This window comes from Nycticebus coucang, chromosome 2 (genome assembly GCF_027406575.1).
Source record: "Nycticebus coucang isolate mNycCou1 chromosome 2, mNycCou1.pri, whole genome shotgun sequence".
In the NCBI taxonomy this organism is placed as follows: Eukaryota; Metazoa; Chordata; class Mammalia; order Primates; family Lorisidae; genus Nycticebus; species Nycticebus coucang.
The window spans coordinates 71,980,089-72,000,241 of record NC_069781.1 but is presented as its reverse complement, the minus strand read 5'-3'; the positions used below and the strand labels follow the sequence as shown (position 1 = coordinate 72,000,241).

Here is a 20,153-nt window from a genome sequence, read left to right as displayed (position 1 = left end):
TCAGCCACCATTATGTTTATGACTTGTTGTCTTTTTTTTTTTTAAAAAACAGGCTGAAGTGCAGTGGTGTGATCATAGCTCACCTCAGCCTCAAATTTCTGGTGTCAAGAGATCCTCCTGCATTGGCCTCCCAAAGTACTGGGATTACAAGTGTAAACCACTGGGCCCAGACTCAACACCATTATTGTAATTACTTAGTACTATGTCTGCTATGTAAAGTTGGAACCCTGATATTGTATACCTTATTAGGAATGTACCCAATTGTATGCTAGTGTAGGGACAATTTCAATTTATTTATTTATTTATATTTGGGAAGACAGAGTCTCACTTTGTCACCTTGGATAGAGTGCAGTGGCGTCATAGTTCACAGCATCCTCAAACTCTCCAGCTCAAGTGATCCTCTTGCCTCAGTGTCCCAAATAGCTGCTAGCCGTAAGGCCAGGGTATTTTTTTAAGAAACTGGGTCTGGCTCTTGCTCAGGCTGGTCTCCAACTCTGAGCTCAGGTAATCCACCCGCCTTGGCCTCCCAGAGTGCTAGGATTACAGGTGTGAGTTACTGTGCCTGGACAAGGTAGTGTAGGGGCAATTTCAAATGTTTTGTGTGTATGGCTTGATGCCTGTAGTTCAAGCGGCTAAGGCGCCAGCCACATACATCAGAGCTGGTGGGTTCAAATCCAGCCCGGTCCTGCGAAACAACGACAACCACAACCAAAAAATAGCCGGGCGTTGTAGCAGGTGCCTGTAGTCCCAGCTACTTGGGAGGCTGAAGCAAGAGGATTGCTTAAGCCCAGGAGGGGGAGGTTGCTGTGAGCCATGATGCCACAGCACTCTACCCAAGGTGACAGGTTAAGGCTCTGTCTCAAAAAAAAAAAAATTTTTTTTTGTCTGTGGAGTAAGCACTTTTTGCCTTGCCACCACGCATATCATGTTTCCTTTATCCTCACTGTGTCCCTCAAAACCAAGAAAATATATGGGACTAGACACTACTGTCTTTCAAATAAACTGAAATTAGAGTTTTGTAGCATTGAAACAGAGTCTTTTTTTTTTTTTTTTTTTGTAGAGACAGAGTCTCACTTTATGGCCCTCGGTAGAGTGCCATGGCATCACACAGCTCACAGCAACTTCCAACTCCTGGGCTTAAGCAATTCTCTTGCCTCAGCCTCCCGAGTAGCTGGGACTACAGGCGCCTGCCACAACGCCTGGCTATTTTTTTTTTGGTTGCAGTTCAGCTGGGGCCGGGTTTGAACCTGCCACCCTCGGTATATGAGGCCGACGCCTTACCGACTGAGCCACAGGCGCCGCCCCTGAAACAGAGTCTTTACACCAACCGAAGTATAATATAACTTGAAATAGGAAACTTAGCAATTAGACGCTGCCCAAATCCGCTTAGTAATCTTTCTGAGTTGGGGACGCTATGGAAGAAAGCCCCACAGAGGTCTGTCTAGCAGTTGAGATGCCTAAGGCAGTTAAAAAATTCATTTTATCTTTGCTGAACTTTTGGTACATTTGCCCATCTGCCTCTAGCAGCACAAAAGACCTAAATTTGACACTCTGAAGAGCTAACTTCAAAGGGCAAAAGCAAAAGTTGTAACAGTCTGATACACAGAATGAAACCAGAGTGCACCTGCACTTATAATTTTCTCAATGTCAGCCCAAAGCGGGCCAGTTGGAGCGTTCCTCAGAAACTTCCTGCTCAAGTTGCCCACGTGAGGCTCACACCTGCAGGGGCAAAACATGCTCCACACAGGTGCCTCTTAACAGAGCCATTGTTTAAGCAACTCCTTGGTCCACACGAGGATACCTAAGGCCACTAAGGACCTTCTCACTTCGCAGAGGCTGTGGAGGCCTAGGGCCGGAGGGAGACCCACCACACAAGGGCATCACTCATATCCAGGCCAGCCCAGAAGCTGATGAGACCTGCACAGGCCCCTCCTATGCCTCGCCTCTTAAGTCACTGCACCCGAAGGTGCCTAGGCAGACGTAGAAGCCCATTACCAAGTGGACACCGACAGGCTCCACCCTAAAGGAATCTGCGGGTGCCTGGGCATCGGTTCCTTCCTGCTCTCCTCCACCAGGGGTGCGTGTGTGTGTGTGTGGGGGGAGGGGAAGTTTGATGGGTGAGGGTGGTTGATACCACTCCAAAGGAGCAGACAAATCCCAGGCTGCAGATTTAGCTCAGGTACTGCGTGGAGCCGCTTGACCACGCTCGCCTGTGTGAGTGGGATACCGGGTCTCCAGCAGTAGGCGGCGCCACATCTACGTCTTTCTGCGCGTGCGCGCGCAATCCACAGTAGCTTGTGCCCTCTGCCTTCCCGCTCCGAAATCCGAACACGTAAGCTGGTCCTTCCCTGTATCTACTGGTAGAGGAGAGCGCGAGACCAGGCGACCAAGAGACACAGGTACAGACTACTGGGACAAGGAGTCTTCTCTCCTGTAGGCTGCGCTATGCCCAAAGTGGCGTTGAGCGAATTGCGGACTCCGCCGGCCCCGTGGTGGGTTTGATCTTCAAGCACGCCCCTTTGTAGAGGACTGGAGTTGGCGGTCTCGCCTAGAGGAGCGTTGGTGTGTGCAAATGTCACAAGGTGCCAGACCCAGCCCTGTGCCTCACCTCGTGGGATCCTTTTCCTTATGTCACCCCTCCCCCCCGAAAGTCAGTTCTCTTAAAATAGGTGTCTATTTTAAATTTCACCCGAACTGGGCGGCGCCTGTGGCTCAAAGGAGTAGGGCGCCGGTCCCCTATACCGGAGGTGGTGGGTTCATACCCAGCCCCAGCCAAAAAACAAATAGCACACGAACTTCATGGGCACCCTGTATATTCCACAGACCCTGTGGTCTGCTTTTCCATTTTTCCTTCCTGGGCCAATACTTTCTATAGTGTACAGCCAAAATATCTCATCCCCACGAAGACCCTTACAAACCATCTGTTCCATTAGGATAGTTCCTCAATTGTGAAAAGTCCATGGGAGTGAACTTCTGGTAGGCCCTCCTTCAAGCCTAAAACGGTACATGTTTCCCACTCATAAAAATGGATGATCCATTTGGCCATTAAAATCATATGCATACAGGCTCGACACCTGTAGCTCAGTGGCGAGGGCGCCAGCCATATACGCCAGAGCTGGAGGGTTTGAATGCAGCCTGGGCCCGCCGAACGACAATGACAACTAGAACCAAAAAAATAGCGTGGCGTTGTGGCTGCCGCCTGTAGTCCCAGCTACTTGGAAGGCTGAGGCAAGAGAATCTCTTAAGTCCAAGAGTTTGAGGTTGCTGTTAGCTGTGACACCATAGCACTCTACAGAGGGCGACAATGTAAGAAGACTCTCTCTAAAAAAAAAAAAAAAAAAGGCGGGCGGAGCCTGTGGCTCAGTGAGTAGGGCGCCGGCCCCATATGCCAAGGGTGGCGGGTGCAAACCCAGCCCCAGCCAAACTGCAACAAAAAAATAGCCGGGCATTGTGGCGGGCACCTGTGGTCCCAGCTGCTTGGGAGGCTGAGGCAAGGGAATCGCGAGCCCAAGAGTTAGAGGTTGCTGTGAGCCGTGTGATGCCACAGCACTCTACCGAGGGCGGTACAGTGAGACTCTGTCTCTACCAAAAAAAAAAAAAAAGGCTCAGCGCCTGTGACTCAAGAAGCTAACGCAACAGCCACATACACCTGAGCTGGTGGGTTCAAATCCAGCCCAGGCTGGCTAAACAACAATGACAACTGCAACCAAAAAATAGCCAGGCGTTGTGGTGGGCACCTGTAGTCCTAGCTACTTGGGAGGTGGAGGCAGGAGAATCACTTGAGCCCAGGAGTTGGAGGTTGCTGTGAGCTGTGATGCTACAGCACTCAACCCAGGGTGACAGCTTGAGGCTCTGCCCCCCCCCAAAAAGAAATCATATGCATACAATGGCTTGGTGCCTGTAGCTCAGCAACTAGGGTGCCAGCCACATACACCTGAGCTGGTGGGTTCGAACCCAGCCCAGGCCTACCAAACAACAATGACAGCTACAACCAAAAAATACTTGGGTCTTGTAGTGGGTGCCTGTAGTCCCAGCTATTTGGGAGGCTGAGGCAAGAGAATTGTTTAAGCCAAAGAGTCTGAGGTTGCTGTTAGCTGTGACACCAGGGCACTCTACCAAGGATGACATTTGGAGACTCTGTCTCAAAAAAAAAAAAAAAAGTCATATGCATACAATAACTGACCCTACCTTTTTTAGACCTTTAGCATGTCCTTTTCTCCTGATCCTTGATTAAACCCATCCTAGGGCCAGAGCAATATATTTTCTCTTTTTCAAAGTGGAGAATTTTTGCCATTTTTCCCAGGATGCTTTGTAAAAACACATGCATCCAAAGTAGGTTTAAATTTTCCTTGGTGTTTCCTTGGTGTAGCAATTTTACCTGACAATATTTTTCTTTGAGGCTCTGTGCCCATAGCTCAGTGGTTAGGGTGCTGGCCACATACACCAGGGCTGCCAGGTTTGAGCTCTAGCCTGGGCCCGCTAGACAACAATGACAACTGCAACAAAAAAATTGCTGGGAGTTGTGGTGGGTGCCTGTAGTCCCAGCTGCTTGGGAGGCTGAGGTAAGAGAATCGCTTGAGCCCAAGAGTTGGAAGTTGCTGTGAGCTGTGATGTCACAGTACCTTACTGAGGGAGACATATATAGTGAGACTGTCTCAAAAAAACATTTTTTTTCTTTAAATTTCCCTGGAATCATGCAATTCTGAACCAAGTAATTCAGATCCGATCTTTAAAGGAAAAGAATAGGTTTGGCATTAGCTACATTTGAAGACTACTTCAAAGCTTGTCCTCACTGAAGGCTCCTGCTAGCCTTCAGCTGCCACCATGAAGAAGCTCAAGACACCCCCATGGAGAACTGAAGCCCCACATGACCTCAGGCCCTAGCTGAACTTCCAGATAGCACCTACCAACAATTTTCAACCTTGGGTGTGAGGACATTTGGACCTTCTTTCTTCTACACCTCGGAGAATGGAGTCCTCAACGTGTAGTCCGTGAGTGTGATTGGGGAAAACAGGTACTCCTTGATAGATTGCACTTGGGTTGGAATGAATGGCAAGCATGAACTGGCAGTAAGGGAAGACTATCATTGGGATCTTTGTGAAGTGGGAATTGCAGACAGTGACGCAGATGATGGGTGTTCCAAAAGTAAGCGACCTTGGCTCAGTGCCCAGAGCACAGAGGTTATGGTGCCAGCCATATACACTGAAGTTGGTGGGTTTGAACCCAGCCCGAGCCTGCTAGACAACAATGACAACTGCAACAAAAAAATAGCTGGGCGTTGTGGCGGATGCCTGTAGTCCCAGCTACTTGGGAGGCTCAGGCAAGAGAATCGCTTGAGCCTAAGAGTTTGAGGTTGCTGTGAGCTGTGATGCTACAGCACTCTACTGAGGGTGACATAGTGAGACTCTGTCTCAAAAAAACAAAAGAGGGTGGCACCTGTGGCTCAAAGGAATAGGGCGCTGGGCCCATATGCTGGAGGTGGCGGGTTCAAACCCAGCCCCAGCCAAAAACTGCAAAAAAAAAAAAAAAAAAAAGCAAGTATTGAGCTGGGCCTAGGAGAGTTCTCTGGTGTCTGGTGTCCTTGGACCAATTCTAGTTAATCTCTCCTTTCTTTCTTCTTCATCTTTTTTTTTTTTCCATTTAAAAGTTCTTGTTCCGGCTGGGTGCAGTGGCTCATGTCTGTAATCCTAGCACTTGGAAGGTTGAGGCAGGTGGATTGCCTGAGCTCACGGGTTCAAGACCAGCCTGAGCCAGAGTGAGACCTCATCTCTAAAAATAGCTGGGTGTTGTGGTGGGCACCTGTAGTTCCAGCTACTTAGGAGGCTGTGGCAGGAGAATTGCTTGAGCTCAAGAGTTTGAGGTTGCTGTGAGCTATGACACTATGGCACTCTACCAAGGGCATCAAAGTGAGATTGTCTCAAAAAAAAAAAAGTTCTTCTTGCTTTCTTGCTTGTTTTTTTCAAGAATATAGGATTGGGCAGAGGGGCTCTTGCACTCTGGGAGGCCGAGGTGGGTGGCTTACTTGAGCTCAGGAATTTGAGACCAGCCTGAGCAAAAGCAAGACCCCTTCTCTATTAAAAATAGAAAAATTAAGGCAAGAAAATTGCTTGAGCTCAAGAGCTGGAGGTTGCTGTGAGCTATGACGCCACAGCCCTCTACTTAAGGCAACAGCTTGAGACTCTGTCTCAAAAAAAAAAAAAAAAAGAATAACTATAGAATGTGCTGGGAAGGCAACATTCTAAGGTAGGAGAAAAACTGGACAGGACCTTGTGGAGTTTGTTTTTCTCTTCCCTGGAAGTAGATATCCCTCAATGCTTTGGCCCCTTGAGTCTTGCTGCCTCTGAGGTATATAACTCAGGAAGGATTGTTTTCTGGATTTCCTCAGATGTAAAGCAAGTGGGACACACACAGTTGAGATGGTGACTCAGACAGCTTTCTTGAGCCATGAGGGAATGGTTTGCATGAATCCTGGGCTTCTGCTGATCCTTGCTGCCTCTTTATAAGTAATAAATCTGCTTCATGTAACTTGTGTGCATGGGTGTTCTAGCTCACTGGACTCAGACAAGTTGGTAACCAGTGTACAGTGAACCTGATTTCATATTGAGAAGTACCTAGCAGGAATAAAGAGTAGGTAGCTAGGCCAAAAGACCAAACATAGTGATATCTTGTGGCAGAAAGATGAATATCCATCACTTGTTCTAGTTGATTGGTTCAGAAAGACCTTTGCGGGTGGCGCTTGTGGCTGAAGGAGTAGGGTGCTGGCCCCATGTACCAGAGGTGGTGGGTTCAAACCTGGCCCCAGCCAAAAACTGCAAAAAAGAATAAATGAAAAAAAAAAAAGACCTTTGCCTTATCTGCTTACTTGTAGAGCCATCATACGTGAAAGCTAATAAAAGAATGCTTAAAGACACCATTATTAAGGCCAGTCATGGTGGCTCGTGCCTGTAATCCTAGCACTCTTGGAGGCCAAGGTGGGTGGATTGTCTGAGCTCACAGGTTTGAGACCAGCTGGAGCCAGAGCAAGACCTCTAAAAATAGCCAGGCATTGTGGTGGGCACCTATAGTCCCAGCTACTCTGGAAGCTGAGGCAAGACAATTGCCTAAGCCCAAGAGCTGGACGTTGCTGTGAGCTGTGACGTCACAGCACTCCACCAAGAGCAATAAAATGAGACTTTTGTCTCAAAAAAAAAAAAAGCAAGAAGAAGAAATCTGGAGGCATTAGATTACCGGACTTTAAATCATACTACAAGGCTTAGCTTCTCAAACTCCATCTTGCAGGCCACTTTTCTGGCTTCAGTTACACACAGGGCACTGTTGGACCAGCCCTGGCAAGGTGGAATGAGCCGACCTCTGCAGATTGTTTATTCACTTCCAAGGCCTACTGTCTTAGGTAAGTTGGGGAACTGGACTTTGTGGCACTGGTCAAGGACCCAGGGCACTCCGTGCACACAATGAAGTGTTTAACTATACATTTAGTCTAGAGTAAAAATGCTTTGAAGATATAATCACTTTAAGACAGGAAGATATTGTGTAACCTTGCAACCTATGAGGAGAAATCTGTTTAATGTATACTGCCATGATTAATAACATTGTTAATGCTTACTCTTACTGTAAGGGTATAAAAATAACAAAAAGAAAGTGGAGGGCGGTGCCTGTGGCTCAAGGAGTAGGGTGCTGGTCCCATATGCCGGAGGTGGCAGGTTCAAACCCAGCCCTGGCCAAAAACCACACACACAAAAAAAAAAAAAAAAGAAAAAGAAAGTGGAGAACACAACAGCTCCTTAAGGAGATACCCTTGCTGTTCTCCGGAATTGCTGTCATTTCTGTAAATAAAAGTGAAACTGTTGATCTCTCATTTACTTCTCTGTTGATTGGCTTGGATGACAGGCAGACTGACTTCTTGGTCCAGCAACAAAAGCTTTTCCACTTACGGGAGAAGACCTAAACCCAACACGCAGATAGAGGCCTCCCGGAGGCCCTGATACCCCCGTGGGCTCCGCTCTCTGTACCGTCTCTGACGTCACTGCCCCGCTGCACTCCCGTAGCAGGTGAGCCCTAAGACTCAGGCTGGTCCCCCCCAGGGCAGGCGCGCCCCGCACCTCCCCTCGCTTCGGTTCCTCCAGTCTGCTGGAGCTCTTTACCCGCTTGCTAGGGCCAGGACTTCCTGGCCTCAGGGAGCCCTAGGAGATTGCCTGGGTAACTGAAGAGGATGGAGTTGTGTCCACTCAGCCCAAAGGTTGATAGTCGTCTGATGTGTCTTTAGGTACCCTGCCCCCGCAGCCAATCACGTGATGCACAGAGGACACCTGCACACCCTCCCTCCCCCCTACAGACCGTTTGGGTAACTGAAACTGACAGGAGTTTGGCGGTTTACACACTCCTTGCCTGTACACTACTGATCGCTGATGCACCTTTTTAGCTGAGGTCTCAGAAAATCGCCTTTGAGTAGGGGAGATGGGGTGGAGGCATAGGGAAGACCTCTGCACGGTTTCTGAACACGTCTCATCGGATTCTGAAGGCACCAACAACTAGGGAAGCAGGGGCCAGTAGGGCAGTTTTTGCCTGTGTCCCTCATTCCTGTTTCGACTGTGGGTATGGTGGAGTGAGCTGCTGGCTGACCTTTATTCTCCGGCTAGACTTTTTCTTGCGGTACTTCCTGGCAGGTGATCTTACCACCCTCCTTTGGTCAGTGTGGACCCCCTTCTTAGCTGTGAGAACTAAACTACAAAGGCCAAACTCCTTCCACTCCCTTTTCTAGGCACCCTGCAGGCTGTTAAAAGAATACTTAGGTCCTGGGCGGCGCCTGTGGCTCAGTGAGTAGGGCGCCGGCCCCATATGCCGAGGGTGGCGGGTTCAAACCCAGCCCCGGCCAAAATGCAACAAAAAAATAGCCGGGTGCTGTGGCGGGCACCTGTAGTCCCAGCTACTCGGGAGGCTGAGGCAAGAGAATCGCTTCAGCCCAGGAGCTGGAGGTTGCTGTGAGCTGTGTGATGCCACGGCACTCTACCAAGGGCCATAAAGTGAGACTCTGTCTCTACAAAAAAAAAAAAAAATAAATAAATAAAAATAAAACATGAAAAAAAAAAAAAAAAAAAGAATACTTAGGTCCTTAAACTTGGGTGGAAAAGCTGAGTTCAAAATCAAATCTGGAACACATAAAATGCCTTAAAAAATATTTTGGCAATGCTGACACTTATGTTGTGAGTTATGTTGGTAAGCTACATCTTGATATCCCATACAAACAAATTAATGTCTGAATATGTGCCAGTGATTTTTGACAACTGTGTAGTCGCAGTTATGACTGATGAAAGCCATACGTTCTTCCACTTTCAATCCTGCAGGGCAAGAAGCTTATGATAGAATGACCCCAGAGGTATCCAGAAACAGATGTATTTTTAGTTTACTTTTTAGTGGTCTGCTGTCCTCATATTGAAAATGTAAAAGTGGGTACTGGCTGGGGGCAGTGGTTCATGCCTGTATTCCTAGCACTCTGGGAGGCTGAAGCAGGTGGATTGCTTGAGCTCACAAGTTTGAGACCAGCCTGAGCAAGAGTGAGACCCTCATCTCCACTAAAAATGAAAAACTGAGGCAAGAGGGTTGCTTGAGCCCAAGAGTTTGTGGTTGCTGTGAGCTAGGACACCATGGCATTCTACCAAGGGCAACAAAGTGAGACTGTTTCAAAAAAAAAAAAAAAAAAAGAAAAGAAAAAAATTAAATAATTCACTGTTGTTGAAGACTTATTTGTTGGAACCAAAATTGATCTCAGAAGTGTGACCTGATACTATTAAGACCCCTGCCAAGGACAGACTCTTCACCCCACAGATTGCTGAAACGTAATCTGTGAGCTGAAGGCTTTCCAATAGTAGAAGTGTTTTGTTTTCACACAGAAAAGGCTAAAGAATGTATTTGATGAAGCACTATTGGCTGCCCTGGTCCAGAAGAGGAGCTGCAGTTGAGTGCTGCTCTGAACATAACTCTAGGGCACTTTTCGAAAAGTTGGTAGTACCATCACACTAAAAGTAATGTTAAAATCAAGTTTAAAAATGGAATTTGTTTTTGCAATTCTAGGAAAACTGTTCCTTGACACTTCCCTAATAGCCTAGAACAGTGGTTCTCAATCTTCCCAATGTCGTGACCCTTTAATACATTTCATCATGTTATGGTGACCCCCAACCACAAAATTATTATTTTCATTGCTACTTGAGGTATTGCTACTTCATAACAAATATGTGTTTTCTGATGGTCTTAGGTTGCGGGTCGTTTGACCCGACCCACAGGTTGAGAACCTCTGGCTTAGAGTGTTGTTACTGGCCAACTCTGTCAGCCTTACTTGACAATTTTGGCACCCATCTTGGGTCTGGTAAGGTCTTGAAGCCTTTTTGGAAGAAAGACAGAGATATGTGGACCAGGTTAATGGATATGATAAGACTTCCTGGGATCTGGAAAAGCATGGTGAAGGAAACAGAGGAGCACGTTTTCTCCTGTATCTTACCAATTAATAGACTATGTGAGCTGGGTTAGGTGAGAAGAGAAGATTCCCTGGCATGCTAGTGCATGCTGCTCATCAGTGAATATTTGGAGGTTTAGAGAGGTAGGATTGCTACTTTAATGATGTTTTAGTTGTGAAAGTTGAGCATAAGGTCACCTAAATCTGAAAGTAAGTCCAAGCCTGTGCTTGCCCTTTCCCCCAGATCTCTTCCTCTCTTTTAACCTGACCTCTGCTCCTTTGAGAAAGGGAACGCCACTACTCCAGTCTCCTGCTGGACTCTTGTGCACTGCCTTGCACTCCTCAAAGAAAGGAATTAAGGACTTGGTCTCTGGGTGGTTGTTGTAATCCCTGAAGTGCCTGTGTCTCATTGGGCTATCTTTCCCTACCAAGTGTCTGAATTCTCCTAATAGAATTTAGGCCAAGCTTACAGTAAGTAGAAAAAAGGCTAATAAGTGAAGATTCTGAGCCAATTCAATGTATAATGGGGAAAATGTAGAATTTAAATGATCTCATACTTTCTTGCACAATTAATACTTAGTGTTAGAGAAAATTCCCTAAATGTCCAAAGTTTTCTTCACTTTTTTTTTTTTTTTTTTTTGCAGTTTTTGGCCGGGGCTGGGTTTGAACCCGCTACCTCAGATATATGAGGCCGGCACCCTACTCCTTAGAGCCACAGGCACCTCCCCAAAGTTTTCCTTTATCCTTCTTTCTTTCTTTTCTTTTCTTTTTTTTTTTTTTTTTGCAGTTTTTGGTCTGGGTTTGAACCCGCCACCTCTGGCATGTGGGGCCCATGCCCTACTCCTTTGAGTCACAAGTGCTGCCCCCTTTCTTCTTTTTTTGAGAGACAGAGTCTCACTTTGTTGCTCTCGGTAGAGTGCTGTGGCATCATAGCTCATAGCAACCTCCAACTCCTGGGCTTAAATGATTAATTCTCTTGTCTCTTGCCTCATCCTTCCAAGTAGCTGGGACTACAGGCGCTAGTCACAATGCCCAGCTATTTTTTGGTTGTAGTTGTCCTTGTTGTTTGGCAGGCCTGGGCTGGATTTGAACCTGCCAGCTCTGGTGTATGTGGCTGGTGCCTTAGCCACTTGAGCTATAGGTGCTGAGCCTGTATTTTTATTTTTTATTTTTTTATTTTTTTGGACAAAAAGTCTCTGTTGCCTAGGCTAGAGTGCCATAGCATCATCATAGCTCACAGCAACTTCAAATTTTAGGGCTCAAGCGACCCTCTTGCCTCACCCTCCTTAGTAGCTGGCACTATAGACACCTGCCACATTGTCCAGCTCATTTCTCTATTTTAAGTAGAGACAGGGTCTTGCTTTTCCTCAGGCTGGTCTTTAACTCCAGACTCAAATGATCCTCCTGCCTCCCAAAGTGCTACAATTAGCTATGTGAGCCACCATGTCTAGCCATGTTGTCACAACTTATTATTTTTTTTTTTTTTGTGGTTTTTGGCCGGGGCTGGGTTTGAACCTACCACCTCCGGCCTATGGGACCGGCGCCCTACTCCTTGAGCCACAGGCACCACCCATGTCACAACTTTTTGATGGAGGAATATATCTTGTATGACCTCATTGGAGAGGACTCTTGAAATCTTGTACCTGGTTTCCTCTACACTTTTTGCCATATGCCTTTTCCCTTTGCTAACTTTGTTCTGTGTTCTTTTATTGTAATAAATCTTAGCTGTGATAAGAACTGTATGCTGTATTGTAAGTCCTCCTAGTTAATCATCAAACCTGAAAGCATAGTCTCGCGGACTCCAACAAAATTGGTGTCAGAGGGCGGTGCCCCTAGCTCAGTGGGTAGGGCACCTCAGTGCCACATACACTGAGGCTGGCAGGTCTGAACCCAGCCAGCTAAAACAACAATGACAATTGCAAATAACAACAAAAAAAATAGACGGGTGTTGTGGCAGGCACCTGCAGTCCCAGCTACTTGGGAGGCTGAGGCAAGAGAATTGCTTAAGCCCAAGAGTTTTAGATCGCCGTGAACGGTGATGCCAAGGCATTCTACCCAGGCAACAGCTTGAAACTATGTCTCAAAAAAATTGGTGTCAGAAGTGGGATTTGTGGACATGATTGCAAGAGGGACTTTACCTAACAAATGCAATCAGTGTAACCTGGCTTATTGTACCCTCAATGAATCCCCAACAATTAAAAAAAAAAAAGATGTGGGATTTGTGACCCCAACATTGCCTCACTAAAATACAGCAAACATTGTTTAGGAAAAGTAAGGACAAAGTGATGGGAGATGACAAACTTTTGGTGCTTGGCTGGCTATGGAGTCATCCATGGTATGAAACAGCAGTCTTTTGTGAGAGGTAAAATTTACCTATGGAATTTGAAAACAACAGATTCAACTTTGAAGAATTAGCTTGCTAGATCCCCTGGCTGTTTTGGGTCATGATGGCCAAAGTGAGGGGGAAGAATGCAGCCTAGTGATGGCTTTTTTTTTTCTTTTGGTAGAGACAGAGTCTCACTTTATGGCCCTTGGTAGAGTGCCATGGCATCACACAGCTCACAGCAACCTCCAGCTCCTGGGCTTATGCGATTCTCTTGCCTCAGCCTCCCGAGCAGCTGGGACTACAGGCGCCCGCCACAACACCCGGCTATTTTTTTATTGTAGTTTGGCTGGGGCTGGGTTTGAACCTGCCACCCTCAGCATATGGGGCCAGCGCCCTACTCACTGAGCCACAGGCACCGCCGGCTTTTTTTTTTTTTTTTTTTGAGACAGAGCCTCAAGCTGTCACCCTGGGTAGAGTGCTGTAGCATCACAGCTCACAGCAACCTCCAACTCCTGGAATTAAGTGATTCTCTTGCCTCAGCCTCGCAAGTAGCTGGGACTGCAGGTGCTGCCACAATGCCTGGCTATTTTTTGGTTATAGTTGTCATTGTTGTTTTGGCAGGCTGGATTTGAATCTGCCAGCTCTGGTGTATGTGGCTGGTGCCTTAGCTGCTTGAGCTACAGGTGCTGAGCCTGCCTTTTGGTTTTTGTGTAATTTTGGGAAAGGAGAAAGGGCTCCCAAATTCCACAAAGTGAGCTTAGATGGACCAAAAATATTAAAAGTTTGTATGGCTCTTTCCTCGAAGTGGGAGGAGAGAATGTTAAAACTATTCCCAGCGCTGGAGCAAAACTAACCAGAGGGGGGAAAAGGAAGAAATCACTACAGTAATTTCTTCAGCATAGCTGCTGCCACTGCTTCAGTAACCCTGCAGCACCACGCTGTTTTCCAGCTGGGATCTTCTCTAGTAGCTATACTGTTAACTTTGCAAATGTTAAATTTACTGGTAAAGGTTTAAATAAATTTCCATTCAAAGGGGAGAGTTTTTTTTATTTTTTGTAGAGACAAAGTCTCACTTTATGGCCCTCAGGTAGAGTGCCGTGGCGTCACACAGCTCAAAGCAACCTCCAACTCCTGGGCTTACGCAATTCTCTTGCCTCAGCCTCCCGAGTAGCTGGGACTACAGGCGCCCGCCACAACGCCCAGCTATTTTTTTGTTGCAGTTTGGCCGGGGCTGGGCCTGAACCCGCCACCCTCGGCATATGGGGCTGGCGCCCTACTCACTGAGCCACAGGTGCCGCCCAAAAGGGAGAGATTTTTTATTTTTATTTACAGTTTTTGGCCGGGGCTGGGTTTGAACCTGCCACCTCTGGCATATGGGGCTGGCGCCTTACTCCGTTGAGCCACAGGTTCCTTCTTGGGAGAGATTTTTTAAAAAATAGCTTTGTGTTTTACATCTGTTGCATCTGGATGTAAAGTGAAAATTGATGTAAAATGCTTGTATATGCTTGTAACTTCATAAATGCTAGAAGATTATCCTAATTGTGGAAAGCTACAAGGACAAAATGTTAGTGGGACACACAAATAATTGCTTTTTTCACTGGTGGGTAGATTAAAATTAAATTTTTTGAGAATTAAAAACAAAATGTATCTCCACAACTGATGATTTTTGCTATGTTTTTTTGCCTACTGGAGCCTCTGGGGAAAAAAGGAAACAGTATGAACAGAAAGGCACTCTGCAGATGGAAATACATTTTTGGAATTTTACAAAGCAGATTTTCGTTGCTAATGAGCTCTTGTAAAATCAGATGTCTGACCCATAAAGGCTGATGATTTTCCAACCAGATGTGCATATTTTTGATTGGGTCAATTTGGACTCTTAATACGGACGAGATAAAAAAGGCTTAATGAAGCTTTACTTGTCAGTTGGACTTGGAATATGGCTGTTTGGCCTTGCAGCATTTTGGCTTTGTTACTGCAAAGAAAAGCCATTGACTTTTTTGGAATACTGATCCCAGTTGCCTGGACCTGACTCCAAGCTGAATCCTGATACTTTCTGGTATGGGTTGTTTCAGCCTGAATGCTGGCTGTGCCAAACTAAATCTACAAAGTTGTCCTGCTTAAAAAATGAAACATAGACTCTGGGACAGTTGCTTACACTCCTCTGTGGGCTAAACTGTAAAAACATCATGAATTCTAGCTGTCCCTTCTAGGTCACAAACAACCTACAGAAAAGGGGGGCATCTGAAATTTGGCTGCTCATTGATTGGCTCTATGTTTCTGACACAGAGTCTGTGCATTACCAACTTCTGATCCCTGCAAAAGCTGCAAGGTACAGGACGGGACAGGAAGTGTGATGTGTCCACCCATTAGTCGCGGATGAGACCCTAAACCCTTTCTCAGGACCACCTCACTGCTGGCAGCTAACAGTTTGTTGAGCTGGGCGAGGTGGCTCCTGCCTGTAATCCTGGCACTCTGGGAGGCTGAGGCTGGTGGGTCGCATGAACTCAGGAGTTCAAGACCAGCCTGAGCAAGAGCGAGGCCTCATCTCTACTAAAAATAGAAAAACTAGGGCAGCACCTGTGGCTCAGTGGGTGGAGCGCTGGCCCCATGTACTGAGGGTGGCGGGTTCAAACTGCAACATTGCAGTGGTCAAGCTGCAACAACGAAAAATAGCCGGGCATTGTGATGGGCATCTGTAGTCTCAGCTACTTGGGAGGCTGAGGCAAGAGAATCGCTTAAGCCCAGGAGTTGGAGGTTGCTGTGAGCTGTGATGCCATAGCACTCTACCGAGGGTGACAAAGTGAGACTCTATCTCTAGATCATTTTTTGTTTTTTTTTTTGCAGTTTTTGGCCAGGGCTGGGTTTGAACCCACCACCTCCAGAATATGGGGATGGTGCCCTACTCCTTGAGCCACAGGTGCCGCCCGAGACTCTGTCTCGAAAAAAAAAAAAAGAAGAAAAACTAGCTGGGTCTTGTGGCGGGCATCTGTAGTCCCAGCTACTTAAGAGGCTGAGGCAAGAGGATCCCTTGAGCCCAAGAGTCTGAAGTTGTTGTGAGCTACGATACCACAGCACTGTAGCCAGGACTACAGAGTGAGACTCTGTCTTAAAAAAAAAGAAAAAGAAAGTTTGTTATATTGCTTTTGGTGTTAGTTACAGTTTGTAATAGTGGACTGATGCTATGACTCTGCTTCCCTCACAACTTTTCATGGTACTCACAACTTAGTAAGGCTGTTTAATTCTTTTTCTTTTTTTTACTTTTTGAGACAGAGTCTCAAGCTGTTGTCCTGGGTAGAGTGCTATGGTGTCATAGCTCACAGCAACCTCCTACTAGGGCTCAAGTGATCCTCTTGCCTCAGTTTTTCTATTTTTAGTAGAGATGGGGGGGTTCCCTTTTGCTCAGGCTAGTCTTGAACTCGTGAGCTCAAGCAGTCCACCCGCCTCAGCCTCCCAGAGTGCTAGGATTACAGGCATGAGCCACTGCACCTGGCCAGGCTGTTTAATTATTAAATGCAGGTGACCCCAGAAAGGGATTGATCTTTTCTAGGTTGGTCTCTGAATAAGTCATCAGGACAAAAGAGTGGAAAGTTGGGCGGTGCCTGTGGCTCAGTCGGTAAGGCGCCGGCCCCATATACCCAGGGTGGCGGGTTCAAACCCGGCCGTGGCTGAACTGCAACCAAAAAATAGCTGGGCATTGTGGCGGGCGCCTGTAGTCCCAGCTACTCGGGAGGCTGAGGCAAGAGAATCGCTTAAGCCCGGGAGTTGGAGGTTGCTGTAAGCTGTGTGATGCCACGGCCCTCTACCGAGGGCCATAAAGTGAGACTCTGTCTCTACAAAAAAAAAAGAGTGGAAAGTTATGTCAACTCTATTTTTTTATTTTTATTTATTTTATTTTTTAACTTTTTTTTTTTTTAAGAGACAAGAGTCTCACTTTGTTGCCCTTGGTAGAGTGCCGTGGCATCACAGCTCATAGCAACCTCCAGCTCTTGGGCTTAGGCGATTCTCTTGCCTCAGCCTCCTGAGTAGCTGGGACTACAGGTGCCTGCCACAGCACCTGGCTATTTTTTATTGCAGTTTGGCTGGGGTCGAGTTCGAACCCGCCACCGTCGGCATATGAGGCTGGCACCCTACTCACTGAGCCACAGGCACCGCCCAACCCACTTCATTATATGTATTTCTGTTTAAACTATATAAAAACAGTGAGTAAGGTGCTGGCCCCATATACTGAGGGTGGCAGGTTCTAAACCCGACCCTGGCCAAACTGCAACAACAAGAACAAAAATAGCAGGTGGGCGCCTGTAGTCCCAGCTACTCGGGAGCCTGAGGCAAGAAAATCGCCTAAGCCCAAGAGCTGGAGATTGCTGTGAGGTATGACACCTCGGCATTCTACTGATGGCAACAAAGTGAGACTCTGTCTCTAAAAAAAAATAAAAAAGGGCAGCGCCTGTGGCTCAGTGAGTAGGGTGCTGTCCCCATATGCCGAGGGTGGCGGGTTCAAACCCAGCCCCGGCCAAACTGCAATTAAAAAAAAAAAAAATAGCCGGGTGTTGTGGCGGGCACCTGTAGTCCCAGCTGCTCGGGAGGCTGAGGCAAGAGAATCGCGGAAGCCCAAGAGTTAGAGGTTGCTGTGAGCCGTGTGACGCCACGGCACTCTACCCGAGGGCGGTACAGTGAGACTCTGTCTCTACAAAAAAAAAAATAAAATAAAAAATAAAAAATAAAAATGTTTTCCTGTGAAAATGCTTTTGTGCTTTTGCATATAACCCTTCCAGATGAGAGATCTAGATAAGAATAGGGGATGTTAAGTTATGACTGCTGACCAGGGCACAACTGATTTGTAACAATGAGGGGAATAACTAAAACCCAGAATCAGGAGGTAGGACAGAGAAAAGCATTAATGATCTTCGTTTTTCAGAATGGTTCCTGGAAGCCTTCCAGAAGAAACCTCCCTAAGGTGCCTTTTCAAGCTGCTGTGAGCGCTTTGAGTTCAAATTAACTCCTGAGCCATGCTCAAACCTGACCACATTTGACTATGAGGATAAGGGTGACCCAGCATCTGCAGTTTCCTGAAGAATGCCTACAGATGTTGTCCATACTCGTGAAGCAGATTAGCTGTTGTCATAGACAAATACAGCTGTAACTAATTGTCCCAGGCAGGGCCTCTGAAACCAAGGACTGAACTGCATTATTTGATTGGACTGAGAATCTAGGGTGGGAGTAAAAGGCCAGGTTGATTGCTGTTTTAACCTGTACTGCCTGACTAATATGTGTCTTGCACGGTATGGCCCAACAATTGTAAACACTTTGCTTCCACTGGAACCGTAGGTACCCTCTGGGATTGTACTTTTTGTGTTTGTGCCCCGACTATCCTAACCCTAGAAGTCTTTCAGGTCAGATTCAAGTTACTGGCCAGAATTGTGCTGTGCCTGGATTAATGCTTTGGGCCAGGTGAAAGGAAGGTTAATATAAAAACTTTAGGCCACCTGGATTTCTCAGCGCTATTTATCTGGTTAATTGGATTTGTTTGAACTGGGTAAATAAACGATCTGTAAGAGGCAAAACTGAGATCAGTTCTGCAAGTTGGACTGTGCATGAGCGAGATCCTGTCTCTGCAAAAAATAGAAAAATTATCTGGGCATGGTGGCACACACCTATAGTTCCAGCTACTCCAGAGGTTGAGGCAGGAGGATCGCCTGAGCCCAGGAGTTTGAAGTTGCAGTGAGTTGTGATGACATCACTGCACTCCAGTCTGGGCAATAAGGCAAGACTTGGTCTCAGAGAAAAAGAAAAAGAAAAAGAAAAATAGTGCAGGTTGCTCTCACCCTACTGCATGGGGTCCTATTGATAATGCTTTTGTTGTAAAGATGCCTTGGCCAAGAGGATAGACTGTGCAGAAAAAGAGTTTACATGGCAGGTCTGAACCTGCTTGTCCTTGGAAAGTCCTGCTTATAGACTGGGCTTTTGACTGATATCTGGGAACTAGAATTTAGAGAGAGTTCCTCCCCTTCCCAGAATTGATAAGAGTGGCTCATTGTGCCTAAACTGTTTGTATAAACAATTTGGTTTATGTTGAACACCTGCTTTCCTTCTGGGAGTCTGGAATTTTGGCATGTTCAAGGCAGCGGGTGGTTAGCCAGTGCCAAAAACACTAAGTCTCTCATGAGCTTCCCTGGTAGAGAGCATTTCACACATTGTCACAACTTGTTGGTGGGGGACTTAAGTATGTCCTGTGTGATTCCACTGGAGAAGTCTTAGAACCTCACGGCTGATGTCCTCCACACTTTGCCCATGTGCCTTTTCCCTTTGCTGGCTTTGTTTTGTATCCTTTCACTGTAATAAATCTTAGCTGTGACTATGATTATGTTCTGAGTATTATCAGTCCTTTTAGTGAATAATCAAACCTGGGTGCTGGTCATGGGGCCCTCTATACATGGTTGTAGAGGGATGCTTCAAAGAACTTTTAAAAACTATGCACAGAGCCAGGCGTGGTGGCTCACACCTGTAATCTCAGCCCTGTGGGAGGCTGAGGAGGGAGAATTGCTTGAGTTCAGGAGTTAGAGACTGAGCGACAGTGAGACCCCAACTCATGAAAAAAATGGAAAAACCCAGCCGGGTGCCACAGTGAGCGCCTGTTATCCCAGTGGCTTCCGGAGGCTGAGGCAGTGGGGTGCCCACAGCCCGAGTCTGAGGTTGTAGTGAGCTACCACGCCCACTGCCCTCTGCTCAGGAGCATAGGATCCTGTCTCAACAAAAAAACAACAAAAAAAACTATGCACAGAAAAGGGTACTGTTTTTAGTGAACAGAGCTATGAGGTGTGGCTCTTGTTATGTAAATACCTCCTAAAATGTACCTTGTTACATTTTTATTGACTCATGACACCAGCCAATGGGCTGACCATTTACTAGTGTCTGGTGGCAGAACAAATGGATGATCCGGGCTGGGCGTGGTGGCTCACTCGTGTAATTCCAGCACTTGAGGGGCCAATACCGGTGGATTGCCAGAGCTCACAGGTTTGAGACCAGCCTGAGCCAGAGCGAGACCCTGCCTCTAAAAGTAGCTAGGTGTTGTGGTGGGCACCTGTAGTTCCAGCTACTTGGGAGGCTGAGGCAAAGGAATTGCTTGAATCCAAGAGTTTGAGGTTGCTGTGAGCTATGATGCCACGAACTCTACCGAGGGTGACAAAGTGTAACTGTCTCAAAAAAAAAAAAAAGCAGTGCCCATTGCTCTGTGGGTAGGGTGCTGGACACATACAATGACAACTGCAACAACAACAAAAATAGCCGGGCATTGTGGCCGGCGCCTGTAGTCCCAGCTACTAGGGAGGCTGAGGCAAGAGAATCACTTATTCCCAAGAGTTTGAGGTTGCTGTGAGCTGTGAC

The 20,153-nt window shown here is 46.8% G+C and overlaps 1 long non-coding RNA gene across 3 annotated transcripts; it reads left to right on the top strand.

Annotated features, from left to right (window-relative positions):
* The first annotated feature begins 2,285 nt into the window (after positions 1 to 2,285).
* Positions 2,286 to 19,113, top strand: LOC128578346 (uncharacterized). Of its 3 annotated transcripts, none has more exons than XR_008377710.1 (5): positions 2,286 to 2,399; positions 4,799 to 4,991; positions 7,279 to 7,390; positions 7,888 to 8,048; positions 17,689 to 19,113. It is a non-coding gene; the product is annotated as an uncharacterized LOC128578346 (long non-coding RNA). The 3 variants fall into 3 exon arrangements; XR_008377706.1 differs by having other exon boundaries at positions 2,303 to 2,399; positions 4,713 to 4,991; XR_008377707.1 differs by having other exon boundaries at positions 2,303 to 2,399; positions 4,713 to 5,014.
* Positions 19,114 to 20,153: the final 1,040 nt, after the last annotated feature.